This window comes from Bos mutus, chromosome 5 (genome assembly GCF_027580195.1).
Source record: "Bos mutus isolate GX-2022 chromosome 5, NWIPB_WYAK_1.1, whole genome shotgun sequence".
In the NCBI taxonomy this organism is placed as follows: Eukaryota; Metazoa; Chordata; class Mammalia; order Artiodactyla; family Bovidae; genus Bos; species Bos mutus.
In genome coordinates, this window is record NC_091621.1 from 81,302,429 (window position 1) to 81,320,123 (window position 17,695).

Sequence of the window (17,695 nt, forward strand, 5' to 3'; positions counted from 1 at the left end):
GGATCGAACCCAGGTCTCCCACATTGCATGCAGATTGTTTATCGACTGAGCCACCAGGGAAGCCCATTTTAACATATATATTTAACATACATAGTTCATATTTAAAGTTTCCCTAATTTTCCCAATCATGTCCTTTATAAGTTTTATTTTTGATCTAGGAATCAGACAAGGACCTTACACTGCTTTTTGTTATCATTTCTATTTACTTTTCAATAAAATGGATGAGTTCTTTTTTTTTTTTTTTTTTTTTTTGTCTTTTATGACACTAGCATTTTTGATGAGTTTGAGGCTGGTTTTACAGAGTGATCCTTAATCTGATTTGATTTTGTCTATTATTTTCTCATTCTTGGATTCAGATTAAACATTTTTGGTAATGTGTTCTTCAGATTACAGTACATTAATAGACATATGTCAGTTTGTCCCATTAGTGGTGATCAATTTAGTTAGGTAGTATTGACCAGATTTATCCATTGTAAAGCTATCTTTTTAACTTTATAATCATATTTAGGTGATAAATTGAGACTGTGCAAATCCTGTCTTCCTATAAACTTTTACCCAATGGATTTAGCATCAAAAATGCTCAGTTTTGTTTCCGTATAAAAATATATAATCATAAAACATGAATGTTTACAAGCCTATAAAACACTGTATACATCTATACACATTTAGATTTTTTCATCTTAAATGGAATTATGTGTACTTAAACCTTTTTAATAAATGATGAGCATTTAAAATGATATTTTTATTATACTTGACATTTATATTATTAGTTTTTATATCTCTTGATTGACCTTAATTCTAAATACATATTTCTTAAATAGTGCTTATAGTGGCTCTCATAATTGTTCATTTAGGTTTACCACACAAAAGAAAAGTTACTGTGTTATATTATAAGTTTCATAATTTGAGCAGCTCTTAAGTTCATAAAATGCTTTGGACAATTGACCATGAGCGTTCGGTACAAGTTTCATTTTACTTCTTTTCCTAATGTTAAAAGCAGCTTTGCATATCAGGAAAGCTTTGTGCTGTAAATAATGGGAAAGACCATGAACTCAGAAGTGAAAAGTTCAAAATTTAAGGATTATCTCCACCTGCATAAACACACACACATGCACACACCCAGCCCTCTGGATCTGGGTAACCTATTACCCTGTCCAATATATAGTTCCCTTATACTTTTGAGAGTTTTTAAGATGAAATGATCTATGTACATGAAAAATATGAAGAAAGGATATTCTAAACAATAAAGTGTCCTCCATATGTAAATTTTTGGGTAATCTATCAAGCACAAAGATTCAGTTAGCTGAGTTCTATGTGAGTTACTTGTTTAACCATCATCACTTCTATAATTGTTTTAATAAATTTTCTGCTTCCCTGGTATTGCTTCTCAGAGTAGCATCAAAATGCGCTGTGGTTATTATAATGGGTACGCACTCAGCTGCTAATACTTTATAGCCATTACTTAATGACTATCAGGAAAAGAAAGGACATTTAAGTTACATATTCGGAGAGATATAAGAACTATGTATATGTCCAGAACATGCCTAAGAAGAAATGAAAATGTCTAGAGATTACTAACTTCCATTACCAAGTCTGAATTTAAAGTGGTTTCTAACTGTATATTCACTCAGAAGAGAAGCTGTAGGTGTTGGAGAATTTATTAGTGAAACTTATAATGGGAGAGAGTGGATGAAAGGTAAGAATATTTACTGGTTCAGTGTTCCCTGCACCAAAGAATCCCCACCTGATCATACAACACACTGGGCTCTGTGGGGGGGGGGGGGTTGGTGGAGTCTGTGCCATAAATGACTTTGCCTTGTGATGGGACAGAGGTGGAGAAGAGATTGCACAGCTGTATTAACACTGTTAACCTGTGAGGGATGTGATGAACATGCTCACATTTCTACCACTTAATTAGAACTCTTTGAAAGCCACAATTGTGTTTCTTTATCTTTGTATATATATTTTGATTCATGTACATGGACATACACATCTGTATTCACATACCCCATTCTTGGACTCCACACAGACACACACAGTTAATATTATACCACCACCATCACCAGTATTAAATTAACCATTATGGATATACTTAGTAATTAGGTAACAAGTTACTTTTTCAAATTTCACCAATCCCTTCACTCACACCTTGGTGTCTTGTTACAGACCCTAAACAAACTCTGCAATAAGTAAGTGAAGATCTTTCTGCAGAAATCAGAAGGTATTTATCTGTAATTCTTATAGTGATGGGAGTTTTAAGGGAGAGGGTGAGTGACTCTCAAATGGGGCTGGAGGATGGGGCAGGTTTTATCAGAATCTCTACAGCTAGCATCTACACACACAAGATATATATAATCTATGTTATTTAGGACATATTCCCTATGGTTATTTCATGTAGTATATAGAGTAGAATCTTCTTAGCAGGTGGGGACATCTACCTCTATGACGTTCTTCTTTGGCTTGGACATGTTGAAAGCAGGTTGTGGGACATCAGAATTTTATATATATTAAAGGGCTCTCTGGTTTCAAAAGACTGAGCAAACCTTATCTAATCAATGCCAAGTGGGTGAGTCCCTCTGTTTTGAAAACTCATTACTCTATCAGGGTATCAATGTGACTAGGCCCTGAGAGGTAGGCTCATAAATGAAACTTGAGTGTAAGTCATAAAAGCAAAGAATTCATAGAAACTCAGTCTTGTAACTTCCTCATGATCAAGTGGTCTGAAACCCAGGGATTAGTCCATTCTGGCATTGTGGTTAAGCTGCTTTGGAAACTAAATTATGATCAGAAATAACCTGTTGAATTTTTCTGGGGGAGCACTGCCAAAGGTACCAAAGTTACTCCATGACCCAGTGCTCTGCATATTGTAAGTAGGCTTATGTGGCAAAAAAAAAAAAAAAAAAAGGTTTGTGTGGTCTGGTGAGTATGGATTTAGACCAAAGTTGGATGAGTCAAATATTCAATGGCATAAGATTAGGCAATCTGATACATCCATTTCAAATGGATCTTCTCATACATAGATCCATTTCATAAAGATGATGTCATGAGTGGTACTAAAAATATTCACAGTCCATTGGCTACAGTACCACACATTCATCTCCACACCTGAGCCAGTCTTGTGAGTGGGATTGAAAGACCAAGTCTAAAGACACAAATTCCTCACCATTGTGGGCACTTAAGTACAGTCAACACTTATCTTTGCATTCTTCTTTTTGTCTGTTTCCTTGGCTGTCTAATCCTTCTTCCGAGTGAAATAGTTCTCTTTGCACCACACTAAAAGTCAGAGTCTACCTCTTGGGTCTTCTTGACCTGAAAGTGAGCAACTGCCCTTATCTATGCTGTGCTGGCCTAAGTGGTTAATCATCAAAGGTCAAATGTACAACTTCTGATTCCTATTTTTTAGGGGAACCTCAAGAAACACATAGGTGGTTCAGTGGCAAAGAGTCTGCCTGCCAGTGAAGGAAATGTGGGTTCAGTTTCTGGGTTGGGAAGAACCCTTGAAGTAGGAAATGGCAGTCCACTCTAGTATTCTTGCCTGAGAAATCCCATGGACAGAGGAGTCTGGTGGGCTGTACAAAGAGTTGGACACAACTGAGTGATGGCACATTCCTGCAAGCAACACCTAAGCACTGCTAACAGCTCGGTGTAACATTCAGTGATTCCAAGGCCAGATATTTCTCTAGACATTGAGAAGAAGGGAATAGCAATTCTGGTGCCCAAAGCATTCAACTTTCATGTCAAGCCTAGGGAATCCAGGATAACCTAAGTTCTAGAAACCATTCACCTGAGGCTTCTCCTTTATAACTACCCTCGCCCCTGCCCCCCAATTTTTTTTTTTTTTTTTTTTTTGAGTTGCAAAGTTGCTTCACACTGAGTCTTCTTGGAGGCAGGTGGTGAGAAGTAGGCAATTTGCCTTGAAAGTCTCTACAATCCATTTAGAAACAGCAGCACAAAAATCCTATGATCATCTCCCCCCTGCCAGCCTGAAATGTCAGCCCTGTGGGAAGCTGATAGGTGTTCCCGCGATCAGTGGAAGCACCACCTCTACATTCGTATCTTTCAGAGCACTTTATTCACCATACATCCTATGTAAACTGTTGGATTTGACAAGGAGGGGTTGTCAAAGGCAGACTACTGGGAAGGGGCTATGTTGGCTTGAATTTGGCACCAATCTCTCATGCTTGACAGCTCAAGTACAAGATTGTGGATGAGCTATAGGACCTATGAGCCTCCTCAGTCAGCAAGCGCAGGCCCTAAGTCACATTTAATTCAGAAAGCCCTGACAGCCCTGCATAAAACGGAAGCAGTAAAATGGAGAGGTAGGAGCTGCGTGCAAGAGGAGCCATCTAAGTTATTTCCTCCTTACTGGAGTTCCGGAAAATAAGAACCAGGATGAAATAGACTAGGGTACATCATGAAGAGATCTGCGTTAGCAATTTAAAGAAAATTGTCTAAATGTTAAGCCTGGGTGACATGATTTTTTATAGCTAAAAGGGGAGTTAGTGGAGTCAGAGCTGTCTAAAATCCTTCATCTTTTACCCTAAATTATACATATCTGTGGAGAAAGAAATGGCAACCGACTCCAATATTCTTGCCTGGAGAATTCCATGGACAGAGGAGCGTGGCGGGCTGCAATTCATGGGGTCGCAAAGTGTCGGACACGGCTGAGCGAGTTTCACTCACATTACATATCTATATCTATTTGTTGCTTTTGTTTAGTCACTCAGTTGTGTCTGACTCTTTTGCAACCCCATGGATTGTAGCCTGCCAGGCTCCTTTGTCTATGGAATTTTCCAGGCAAGAATACTGGAGTGGGTTGCTATTTCCTCCTCCAGGGGATCTTCCCAACCCAGGGATCAAACCGGTGTCTCCTACGTCTCCTGTATTGGCAGGCAGATTCTTTGCCACTGAGACACCAGGGAAAGCCCATCTATATCTGCATCGCTATATAAACAAAACCATCTAAAATAAAGAGAAAAGTAAAGAATTGAAGCAGTTTTATATAGTGAATAGAACATTGGATTTGAAAGCACTTATATTTGAATCTTGACTCTGACACTTTCTGGCTGCCTGAGATAATGACCAAGTATTTAACTTCCTTAAATCCCATCTTTAATTCTAAAATGGCATAATTAAGCCTTTACCTATGGTATTAATAATCTTTGGCCATAATAATTCTGCATAACAAATCATCCATGACTCAGGGGCTTTGCAAATGATTTTGCAGGGTTCGACTGACGTTGGCCGAGTTTGCTCATGTGTCTTCTGTGAGCTACAAGTTGGCTGAGTAGTTTTCCTGGCCATGTGTCTGACTCTCTCGTTTACCTGGCTGGAGAGAGGTATTGGCTGGAGCTTGGCTGATTCTAAATGATCTCAACTAGGGTTACTGAACTCTACTGTATGTATCTCATCTTCTAGTGTGGGGGTCAGCAAACTATGGCTCATTGGCCAAATCCAGTCCATGGGTTGTTTCTATAAATAACAAACATTATTATAAATATTTCCATAAATGTGTTCATTGGAATGCAATTGTGCTCATTCATTTCCATATTTTTTTGTAGCTACTTTTAGGCCACAATGGCAGCTTTGAGTAGTTGAATAGTGACACTAGAGGCCATGTGGCCAACAAAACCAAAAAGATTTACTTATCTGGTCTTTTACAGAAAAAGTGTGCTGACTCTTGCTCTTGTAGGCTAGCCTAGATGTGCCATCATGGCCATGGCAGAGTAAAAAATAAAATGGAAATGTGTAAACACCTTTTCAAGATTCTGCAAATATCAGATTAGCTAAAATGCTATTGGCCAAAGAAAGTCATATGTGTGACTGCAGAATTAAAGTGCTAGGACACAGACTCAGTCTATTAGAAGAATAGCAACATCGTGTGGCCCAGGGACCTGGATGCCTGAAGAGATGAGGAATTTAGTCTATTTATGCAACCAATCTACCACACCTGCCCACTTTAGGATATTATTATGAGGGGTTCAAGTCAGACACATGTAAAACATATTAACTCTACAAAACTATGTGATTAAACAGCATTCATTCTAATGCATCCTAATTTTATCATATTAGTGGTTATAACCTGTTATATACTTGGTGTGATAGGAATAGTTATAACTAACTATGTGGTATGTGAACTTGGCCTTCTTGCTCTCATTTGCAATGTACTCCTTGAGGGGACATATGGGACAAGGAACAAATATTTGGATAGCCTTATCGCCTCTATAATCAAGTTGGTTCCCGAATGCTGCCCAGTCTGTTCTCTTGAAATTATCATCTGCACCGTGCTCCCAACCAAGTGTTTCATCAAAATTAATCAAGTTCTGATTATTAGTGCATTGAGTGTAGCACAGACAACACTACTGGCACAAATTTTTGTGTTAGTATTTACTGGAATCATTGTATTTTATCTTTCTATGGATTGAATTAATCATGAAAATAAGGGCTGTACTAAATCCTTGTCTGAACTATGTCTATAACTTGATAGCTGATGGAATGTAATTTACTTTTTCTTTATAACTCATCTTTCATGACAATACAGTGTTGAGAACCAAGAACTGGTTCTAATCATAGCTTCCCATTGATTTGCATGAGACACTGGCAAATCACCTACTCTTTCTCTCTCCATGTTGTCACATTTAAAATCAAGGGATTAAGTTAGAAAAATAATTAAAACTGTCTCTGACCCTAGAAATTCTGTTTGTTCTCGAGGCATGTGTTGGTCTCCTCCTTTTCCATTGATAAAATATGAATAGAAAGTTGTGGGAATAATTATGGTAGGAAGCTTGTAGCCTCTATTAATGGGGTCAAAGCTAGATTTGTGTGTTAAATAGCATTTTGTGGTTAGTGTCTTAGCATAATAATCTTTAAATTAATTTTCTCTGAATCACGATTGTGATGCTACCAAATTCAAAGGGTTGTGTGTTAATTTCAGAAATAAAGAAATGCACTGAGTTACCCCCACTTTAGGGCTTCCCTGCTGGCTCAGATGGTAAAGAATCTGACTGCAATGTGGGAGACCTGGCTTCAATCTCTGGGTCAGGAAGATCCCCTGGAGAAGGAAATGGCAACCCACTCCAATATTTTTGCCTTGAGAATCCCATGGACAGAGGAGCCTGGTGGGCTACAGTCTTTGGGCTCGCAAAGAGTTGGACATGCTGAGAGACTAACACACATACACACACATCCTTTCTTTAAGATTTCCTTCCATTAAGTTTTCTTCAGACATTGAATGTGCTATCACTTAAGTAGGTCAGTCACTAGTAATAGTGACTGTGGAACAAACAAATAGAATGCAAGAAGAAAGTGAAGTAGAGTTCCTTGGTCTTTTTCACCCTAGGCTCCCAGAATCTTGACTCTAAGAGTTACTTTCTACTTAGTCCAAATATTTATATGCAAAATAGATATTTTATGTATATTACTTAATTTTTTTTGTGAAAGAAATCTATACTGAGGGCCTCCTATGTGCCAGGTTCTGTTCTAGGCATTTGCTATGCATCGGTGAATAGACACACAGTTTGCCTTCTAGTGGGAAGTCTTTAATTTAGGGATTGTAAAGAAAGCAAAAGGATTTGTTGAACTGATTGAACCCATATTATCATAAGAATTTTCTATGCCAGTGGTAGTCCACTAGGGCCTGTGGGCCCAATCTGGTCTTCTACTTGTTTTTTTTGGCTTCTGAGCTAATTTTTTTTTTTTCCTAATGAACATTTGCAATAAATCTGATGATAGGGAACATTAACCTTGAATTCCACTTTGGCAAAATGTTATCCTCTGAATAAAATTTCCTTCTCACTAGTAAATCTGAATTACAAAAACAAAGTTGTTCTTTATCATTATTTTTTTAACTTCATTTTTATTTTTTGAATAAAAGATGTGGAAATTTATTTTCTTATTTGTTATATAAGTTCCTAAGTTCCTACATAGCATGATTGATTTTGCCTTTTAGCTCAGAAAGTCTAGTATTTACTATCTGGCCTTTTACAGAAAAAGTTTCTCAATGCCTGATCTATACAATTGAATACAAAGAATATGAATGGATACAGGAATTTTTCTAGTTCTCTTTCACTAAATAACTGAATTTAATCAAAACAACTTAAAAACTTTATTTCAGCATTATTTTATATTTAAATTATTATCTATCTTTGTTCAAATTATTATGTCTTATATGGTATGGTACATGCTGGAGTATTTGGTAATCTTATAAGCAATTGTTTTCTCATTTGTTAAAGGATTGAGATATTGTTAATTGACCTCTGTGAAAACAAAGCTTTTCATTTGGTATATGGTTTCCTTTGCTGTCCAAAGCTTTTAAGTTTCAGTCCCACTTGTTTATTTTTCTTTTAATCTTCATTACTCTAGGAGGTGGATCCAAAAAGATACTGCTGTGATTTATGTCAAAGAGTGTTCTGCCTACATTTCCTTCTAAGAGTTTTATAGTATCTGGTCTTACATTTAGGTCTTTAATCTATTAAAAAACAAACAAACAAAAAGACAACCCACAGAACAGCAGAAAATATGTATAAATGAAGTGACTGACAAGGGATTAATCTCCAAAATAAAAGAACATCTCATATAGCTCAATACTAAAATCAAACCAATCAAAAAATGCTGCTGCTAAGTTGCTTCAGTCATGTCTGACTCTGTGCGATCCCATAGATGGAAGCCAGGCAGGCTCCCCTATCCCTGGGATTCTCCAGGTAAGAGTACTGGAGTGGGGTGCCATTGCCTTCTCTGATGGGCAGATCTAAATAGACATTTCTTCAAAGAAGACATTTGTTGTTGTTGTTCAGTCGCTAAGTTGTTATCTAACTCTTTGCAACCCCATGGACTACAGCACACCAGTCTTCCCTGTCCTTCAGTATCTCCTGGAGTTTGTTCAAACTCATGTCCACTGAATCAGGGATGCTATCCACACATCTCATCCTCTGTCATCCCCTTCTCCTCCACCCTCGATCTTTCCCAGCATCAGGGTCATTTCCAGTGAGTCAGCTGTTTGCATCAAGTGACCAAAGTATTGGAGCTTCAGCTTCAGCATCAGTCCTTCCAGTGAATAGGGAATGGCAAACCACTCCTATATTCTTGCCTTGAAAACCCCATCAGATCAGATCAGATCAGTCATTCAGTTGTGTCCAACTCTTTGCAACCCCATGAATCACAGCACGCCAGGCCTCCCTGTCCATCACCAACTCCCGGAGTTCACTCAGACTCACCTCCATCGAGTCAGTGATGCCATCCAGCCATCTCATCCTCTGTCGTCCCCTTCTCCTCCTGCCCCCAATCCCTCCCAGCATCAGAGTCTTTTCCAATGAGTCAACTCTTCACATGAGGTGGCCAAAGTACTAGAGTTTCAGCTTTAGCATCATTCCTTCCAAAGAAATCCCAGGGCTGATCTCCTTCAGAATGGACTGGTTGGATCTCCTTGCAGTCCAAGGGACTCCCAAGAGTCTTCTCCAACACCACGGTTCAAAAGCATCAATTCTTCAGCACTCAGCCTTCTTCACAGTCCAACTCTCACATCCATACATGACCACAGGAAAAACCATAGCCTTGACTAGACGAACCTTTGTTGGCAAAGTAATGTCTCTGCTTTTGAATATGCTATCTAGGTTGGTCATAACTTTCCATCCCAGGAGTAAGCGTCTTTTAATTTCATGGCTGGAGTCACCATCTGTAGTGATTTTGGAGCCCAGAAAAATAAAGTCTGACCCTGTTTCCACTGTTTCCCCATCTATTTCCCATGAAGTGATGGGACCGAGAACCCCATGAATAGTATGAAAAGAAGACATATAGATTACCAAAAAGCACATGAAAAGATGCACAACATTGCTAATTATTAGAGACATGCAAATCAAAACTACAATGAGGTATCATCTCACACCAGTTGGAATGGCCATCACCAAAAAGTCTACAAATGATAAATGCTGCAGAAGGTATGGGGAAACAGAAACCTCCCACATCATTGGTGGAAATGAAAAGTGTACAGTCACTGTGGAGAACAGTTCTTTAGAAAATTGAAAATATATGATCCAGCAATCTCACTCCTGGGCATATATCTGAAGAAAACCACAATTTGAAAAGATACATGTACTCCAGTTTTCATTGCAGCACTATTTACAATAGCCAAGATATAGAAGCAACCTAAATGTCCACCAACAGAGAAATGAATAAGGAAGATGTGATACATACATATAAAGGAATATTACTCAGTAACAAAAAAGAATGAAATAATGCCATTTGTAGCAACATGGATAGACCTAGAGATTATCATACTAAGTGAAGTATATCAGAGAAAAAGCAGATATCATCTGATATCACTTACATGTGGTATCTAAAAAATGATACAAATGAACTTATTTATAAAACAGAAACAGATTCATCTACTTTGAAAACAACCTTGTGGTTGCCAAAGGGGAAAGGTAGGGGAAGGGATAAATTGTGACCCCATGAAATGCAGCACACCAGGCCTCTCTGTCCATCAACTCCCGGAGTCCACCCAAACCCACGTCCATTGAGTTGATGATGCTATTTAACCATTTCATCCTCTGTCGTCCGCTTCTCCTCCTGCCCTCAATCTTTCCCAGCATCAGAGTCTTTTCCAATGAGTCAGCTCTTCGTATCAGTGGCCAAAATACTGGAGTTTCAGCTTCAACATCAGTCCTTCCAGTGAACACCCAGGGCTGATCTCCTTTAGGATGGACTGGTTGGATCTCCTTGCAGTCCAAGGGACTCTCAAGAGTCTTATCCAACACCACAGTTCAAAAGCATCAATTCTTTGGTGCTCAGTTTCTTTATAGTCCACCTCTCACATCCACAAATGATCACTGGAAAAACCATAGCCTTGACTAGACGGACCTTTGTTGGTAAAGTAATGTCTCTGCTTTTTTATATGCTGTCTAGGTTGGTCATAACTTTCCTTCCCAGGAGTCTTTTAATTTCATGGCTGCAATCATCATTTGCAGTGATTTTGGAGCTCAGAAAAATAAAGTCTGACACTGTTTCCACTGTTTCCCCATCTATTTCCCATGAAGTGATTGGACCAGATGCCATGATCTTCATTTTCTGAATGTTGAGCTTTAAGCCAACTTTTTCACTCTCCTCTTTCACTTTCATCAAGCGGCTCTTTAGTTCTTCACTTTCTGCCATAAGGGTGGTGTCATCTGCATATCTGAGCTTATTGATATTTCCCCCAGAAATCTTGATTCCAGCTTGTGCTTCCTCCAGCCCAGTGTTTCTCATGATGTACTCTGCATATAAGTTAAATAAGCAGGTGACAATATACAGCCTTAACATGCTCCTTTTCCTATTTGGAACCAGTCTGTTGTTCCATGTCCAATTCTAACTGTTGCTTCCTGACCTGCATACAGATTTCTCAAGAGGCAGATCAGGTGGTCTGGTATTCCCATCTCTTGAAGAATTTTCCACAGTTTATTGTGATCCACACAGTCAAAAGCTTTGGCATAGTCAATAAAGCAGAAATAGATGTTTTTCTAGAACTCTCTTCCTTTTTCCATGATCCAGCAGATGTTGGTAATTTGATTGCTGGTTCCTCTGCCTTTTCTAAAACCAGCATGACCATCTGGAAGGTCATGCTTCACATATTGCTGAAGCCTCACTTGGAGAATTTTAAGCATTACTTTACTAGCATGTGAGATGAGTGCAATTGTGCAGTAGTTTGAGCATTCTTTGGCATTGCCTTTCTTTGGGATTGGAATGAAAACTGACCTTTTCCAGTCCTGTGGCCACTGCTGAGTTTTCCAGATTTGCTGGCATATTGAGTGCAGCACTTTCACAGCATCATCTTTCAGGATTTGAAATAGCTCAACTGGAATTCCATCACCTCCACTAGCTTTGTTCATAGTGATGCTTCCTAAGGCCCACTTGACTTCACATTCCAGGATGTCTGGCTCTAGGTGAGTGATCACACCATTGTGATTATCTGGGTAGTGAAGATCTTTTTTGTACAGCTCTTCTGTGTATTCTTGCCACCTCTTCTTAATATCTTCTGCTTCTGTTAGGTCCCTACCATTTCTCTCCTTTATTGAGCCCATCTTTGCATGAAATGCTCCCTTGGTATCTCTAATTTTCCTGAAGAGATCTCTAGTCTTTCCCATTCTATTGCTTTCCTCTATTTTTTTGCATTGATCACTGACAAAGGCTTTCTTATCTCTCCTTGCTATTCTTCAGAACTCTGCATTCAGATAGGAATATCTTTCCTTTTCTCCTTTGCTTTTAGCTTCCCATTCTTTTCACAGCTATTTGTAAGGCCTCCTCAGACAGCCATTTTGCTATTTTGCATTTCTTTTTCTTGGGGATGGTCTTGATTCCTGTCTCCAGTACAATGTCACGAACCTCCATCCATAGTAAATCAGGCACACTATCAGATCTAGTCCCTTAAATCTATTTGTCACTTCCACTGTATAGTGATAAGGGATTTGATTTAGGTCATACCTGAATGGTCATGCAAAGATGGGCTCAATAAAGGATAGAAATGGTATGGACCTAAGAGAAGCAGAAGATATTAAGAAGAGGTGGCAAGAATACACAGAAGAACTGTACAAAAAAGATCTTTATGACCCAGATAATCATGATGGTGTGATCACTCACCTAGAGCCAGACATCCTGGAATGTGAAGTCAAGTGGGCCTTAGGAAGCATCACTATGAACAAAGCTAGTGGAGGTGATGGAATTCCAGTTGAGCTATTTCAAATCCTGAAAGATGATGCTGTGAAAGTGCTGCATTCAATATGCCAGCAAATCTGGAAAACTCAGCAGTGGCCACAAGACTGGAAAACGTCAGTTTTCATTCCAATCCCAAAGAAAGGCAATGCCAAAGAATGCTCAAACTACTGCACAATTGCACTCATCTCACACGCTAGTAAAGTAATGCTCAAAATTCTCCAAGCGAGGCTTCAGCAATACGTGAACCGTGACCTTCCAGATGTTCAAGCTGGTTTTAGAAAAGGCAGAGGAACCAGAGATCAAATTGCCAACATCTGCTGCATCATGGAAAAAGGAAGAGAATTCCAGAAAAACATCTATTTCTGCTGTATTGACTATGCCAAAGCCTTTGACTGTGTGGATCACAATAAACTGTGGAAAATTCTGAAAGAGATGGGAATACCAGACAACCTGACCTACCCCTTGAGAAACCTGTATGCATGTCAGGAATCAACAGTTAGAATTGGACATGGAACAACAGACTGGTTCCAAATAGGAAAAGGAGTACGTCAAGGCTGTATATTGTCACCCTGCTTATCTAACTTTTATGCAGAGTACATCATGAGAAACACTGTTCTGGAAGAAGTACAAGCTGGAATCAAGATTTCCAGGAGAAATATCAATAAGCTCAGATATGCAGATGACACCACCCTTATGGCAGAAAGTGAAGAGGAACTAAAAATCCTCTTGATGAAAGTGAAAGAAGAGAGTGAAAAAAGTTGGCTTAAAGCTCAACATTCAGAAAACTAAGATCATGGCATCTGGTCCCATCACTTCATGGGAAATAGATGGGGAAACAGTGTCAGACTTTATTTTTCTGAGCTCCAAAATCACTGCAAATAGTGATTGTAGCCATGAAATTAAAAGACGTTTACTCCTTGGAAGGAAAGTTTTGACCAACCTAGATAGCATATTAATAAGCAGAGATATTACTTTGCCAACAAAGGTTCATCTAGTCAAGGCTATGGTTTTTCCAGTGGTCATGTATGGATGTGAGAGTTGGACTGTGAAGAAAGCTGAGCGCCGAAGAATTGATGCTTTTGAACTGTGGTGTTGGAGAAGACTCTTGAGAGTCCCTTGGACTGTAAGGATGTCCAAGCAGTCCATTCTAAAGGAGATCAGTCCTGAGTGTTCTGTGGAAGGAATGATGCTAAAGTTGAAATTCCAATACTTTGGCTACCTCATTCGAAGTGTTGACTCATTGGAAAAGACTGATGCTGGGAGGGATTGGGGGCAAGAGGAGAAGGGGACGACAGAGGATGAGATGGCTGGATTGCATCACTGACTCGATGGACATGAGCTTGAGTGAACTCTGGGAGTTGGTGATGGACAGGGAGGCCTGGCGTGCTGCAATTCATAGGGTGCAAGGAATCGGACATGACTGAGTGACTGAAATGAACTGAATGGTCTAGTGGTTTTCCCTACTTTCTTCAATTTCAGTCTGAATTTGGCAATAAGGAGTTCATGATCTGAGCCACAGCCAGCTCCCAGTCTTGTTTTTGCTGACTGTATAGAGCTTCTCCATCTTTGGCTGCAAAGAATATAATCAATCTGATTTCGGTGTTGACCATCTGGTGATGTCCAGGGATAAATTCTTTTCCATCTGAAGAAGAATGGATATATGTACATGTAGAACTGAATCACTTTGCTGTACACCTGAAACTAACACAACATTGTAAATAAACTATTCTCTAATATAAAATAAAAATTAAACACCAAAAACAAAACAACAACCAAAAAACAGCTATTACCAGCATGTTTTGAGTCTGTATGTGCTATCCTTGGTAGTGGAATTTTCTCTCTGAGGTAAGAGCCTTTTTAAAAAAATTCTGTTGAAGTAATAGACAAGGTTGTGCTTGACTTCATCTGTACAGCAAAGTGACTCAGTTATGTTGTGCTCTGTCTCTCAGTCTTGTCCAAATTTTTGCAACTTCACGGACTGTAGCCTGCCAGGATCCTCTGTCCATAGAATTTTCCAGACAAGCATACTGGAATGGGTTGACTTCAGTTATTTATATTCCTTTTCATAGTCTTTTCCATTATGGTTTATCACAGGATACTGAATATAGTTCCCTGTGCTATACAGTAGGACCTTGTTGTCTCTACATCCTTTTCATAATAGTTTGTATCTGTTAATCCCACACTCTCAGTCCTTCCCTCCCTTCCCCCCTCCCCCTTGGCAACCACAAATTTGTTCTCTATGTCTGTAAGTCTGTTTTTGTTTAGTAGATATATTCCTTTGTGTTGTAATTTAGATGTCACATAAGTGGAATGAGTGATAACATGTAGGTGATATCATATGGTATTTGTCTTCTGAGATCAGTGTTCTTGATGTTACTCTGATGGATATTGAAGTTTTAAAGCCCCTTTGGCTGGAAGAGTCTACTTTTGCTTGGAATAGATAAATAGAAGAGGAGGGCCTGGCAACCCATTCCAGTATTCTGGCCTAGAGAATCCCTGTGGACAGAGGAGCCTGGTGGGCTACAGTCTATAGGACTGCAAAGAGTCAGACATGACTGAAGTGACTTAGCATAATGCACACAGATACATAGAAATTATGACGCTTCCAATGTAACTCCATTACATCACTCACTTCTCAAAAATGGTAGTTAAAATCATTAATGTTTCATCATTTCATACCCAATGCCAAGGAATTTACACTAACAGAGCAGAATAAGCTATGGCCAAATGAAACTGAACAGAAAACTCAGAAACAGTTGATGAGGTCTAATTTAACATCTTTGTTTTTTCCTGGGACATTTATGCTCATGGTAGTGATTTTATATTGCATACATATAACATAGTCACAGTTATTGCTTTTAGAATTGCTCCTAGTATCTTTGATGGATTTAAATTTATCACTATTTCATGGAGAAATAGTATACTGCTCCTCTAGGAAAAGCATGACTGCTCTGCCACACAAATGTGAAATTTTCTAATTAAAAAATTACCCCAAACTCTTTATCAAAACCAACGACCATTATGTTTAGAATTCTGAGTTAACATTTTAAAGTATGTTTCAAAATATGAGTGAGAAAAATTACACAGATTTCCATTTTTAGGAGTCTATTCCAAAGATACATAGATCAAAAATATAAAAGTACTTATGGGACTTCTCTGGGGTCCAGGGGTTAAGAATCTGCCTGTCAGTGCAGGGCATATGGGTTCAGTCCCTGATCTGGGAAGATTCCACATGTCGAGGGACAAATAAGCCTGTGCGCCACAACCACTGAGCCCATGAGCCATAACTGGGGAAGCCTGTGCGCTCCAGAGCCTGTGCTCCGCAGCAAGAGAAGCCCCCACAACGAGAAACCCGCTCACTGGGGAAGCCTGTGCGCTCCAGAGCCTGTGCTCCGCAGCAAGAGAAGCCCCCACAACGAGAAACCCGCTCACTGGGGAAGCCTGTGCGCTCCAGAGCCTGTGCTCCGCAGCAAGAGAAGCCCCCACAACGAGAAACCCGCTCACCACAACTAAAGCGTCGACCCCAAGCCCCACAACTACAGAAAGCCCATGCACAGAAACGAAGGCCCAGTGCAGCCAAAAATCATCTATCAGTAAATAAATATTTTAAAAAGTACTTGTGAACAAGCCTGTTCATTGAAGTACCATTTGTAATAGCAAAGTACTGCAAATAATTCAAATTGATTGGGTTTAGAATCAACATTTTCATTTCTAAAAAATTGAGGTATTAACTGATTTCACATACCCATATCACAGCACTGTAACTAATATTAAAACTACTCAATTAAATATCATCTGCAAATAAAATATAAGGTTTAAATATTTACAAGATCTAGTATTCTCATTAAAGATAAACAAAATAGCAAAAGCATAATAAACATTTTTTTACAACAAAAAAATACTTAAAAGCGTACTTGTGAACAAACCTAGTCACTGAAGCACCATTTGTAATGGCGAAGTACTGCAAATAATTCAAATACCAATAAGGAATGGTTGAATAAACTATAATGTATGCACACAACGGATTATTATGCAGGCATAAAATGAATGAGAAAAATTTAGTGTTACTATGGAATAATCTCCAGGACATAAGAAAGTGTGTGTGATTATAAACCAACGAAAAGACAAAGACAAAGCATAAAGTTTAAAAAGTATATTCATAGCTAAATATAAGAAGAGGAGGGAATAGATGGAAGAGAGAGGGATAGAAACTGTTCTTTTAATTTCCTTCAATCTTTTAACTTTCTTTATTTTGAAGATGCATCTTTTGAAATGTAAATGTTTTACATAGTAAAAAAATTAGAAACAAAATGGAATTCCTAAATATTGAAAGCAAAAAGAAAAGAAATTTCAAAGTGTATCCTATTGATGTTACAACCTTTCAGAGAGAAATTATTCCAGGTGACTTTAAGACATCACAGTTGAATTGTGCATCCCCAGTGGGACAAAATAAGTTTAAAAAAAGGAAAGACTCTCCTCAGTAATGATATAATTGGTGGTAGTGTTTGTTTTATTCTGAGACCATCATATAATAGTATGGATAAAGGAAAGAAATAATTATATTTATGTCATTGAAATCAGGGTTTGGGGCACGGCAGAGAGTGAAATAGATATGAAATCAGCTGGGTTAGGTAAAAACCCTGTATTCCTAAATTTGAATTGGAAGTATTAGTTTGAAGTTGTGATGTATTTTATCTGAAACAAAACTAAGATGATATTTTCTATCTCTCGCCACTAAAAAGGACTAGCAGCCATATGTAGGAAACGCAAAATGAATCTTGTCACATCAGAAAATAAGAATACTATTCAAGACTATTAACATCATCTCTAAAGGACTTGGGGGCCTACGTGCATTGACTCCCTTAACAAAAGGAGGATGACTTAAGTATTAGTAAGTGTAATAATGGCAATAAATTGTAAGACATCAAAGATTTCTTAATGTGCTAATAAAATACGTATATACACATTTGCACACAGATGTGTACCTATATATGGTCTTCCCAGGTGGTGCTAG

General features: G+C 38.6%; 1 pseudogene; it reads left to right on the plus strand.

Moving 5' to 3' along the window:
* The first annotated feature begins 4,177 nt into the window (after nt 1-4,177).
* Nucleotides 4,178-17,695, plus strand: part of LOC102272508 (C-terminal-binding protein 2-like) — a 28,294-nt pseudogene continuing 14,776 nt past the window's right edge.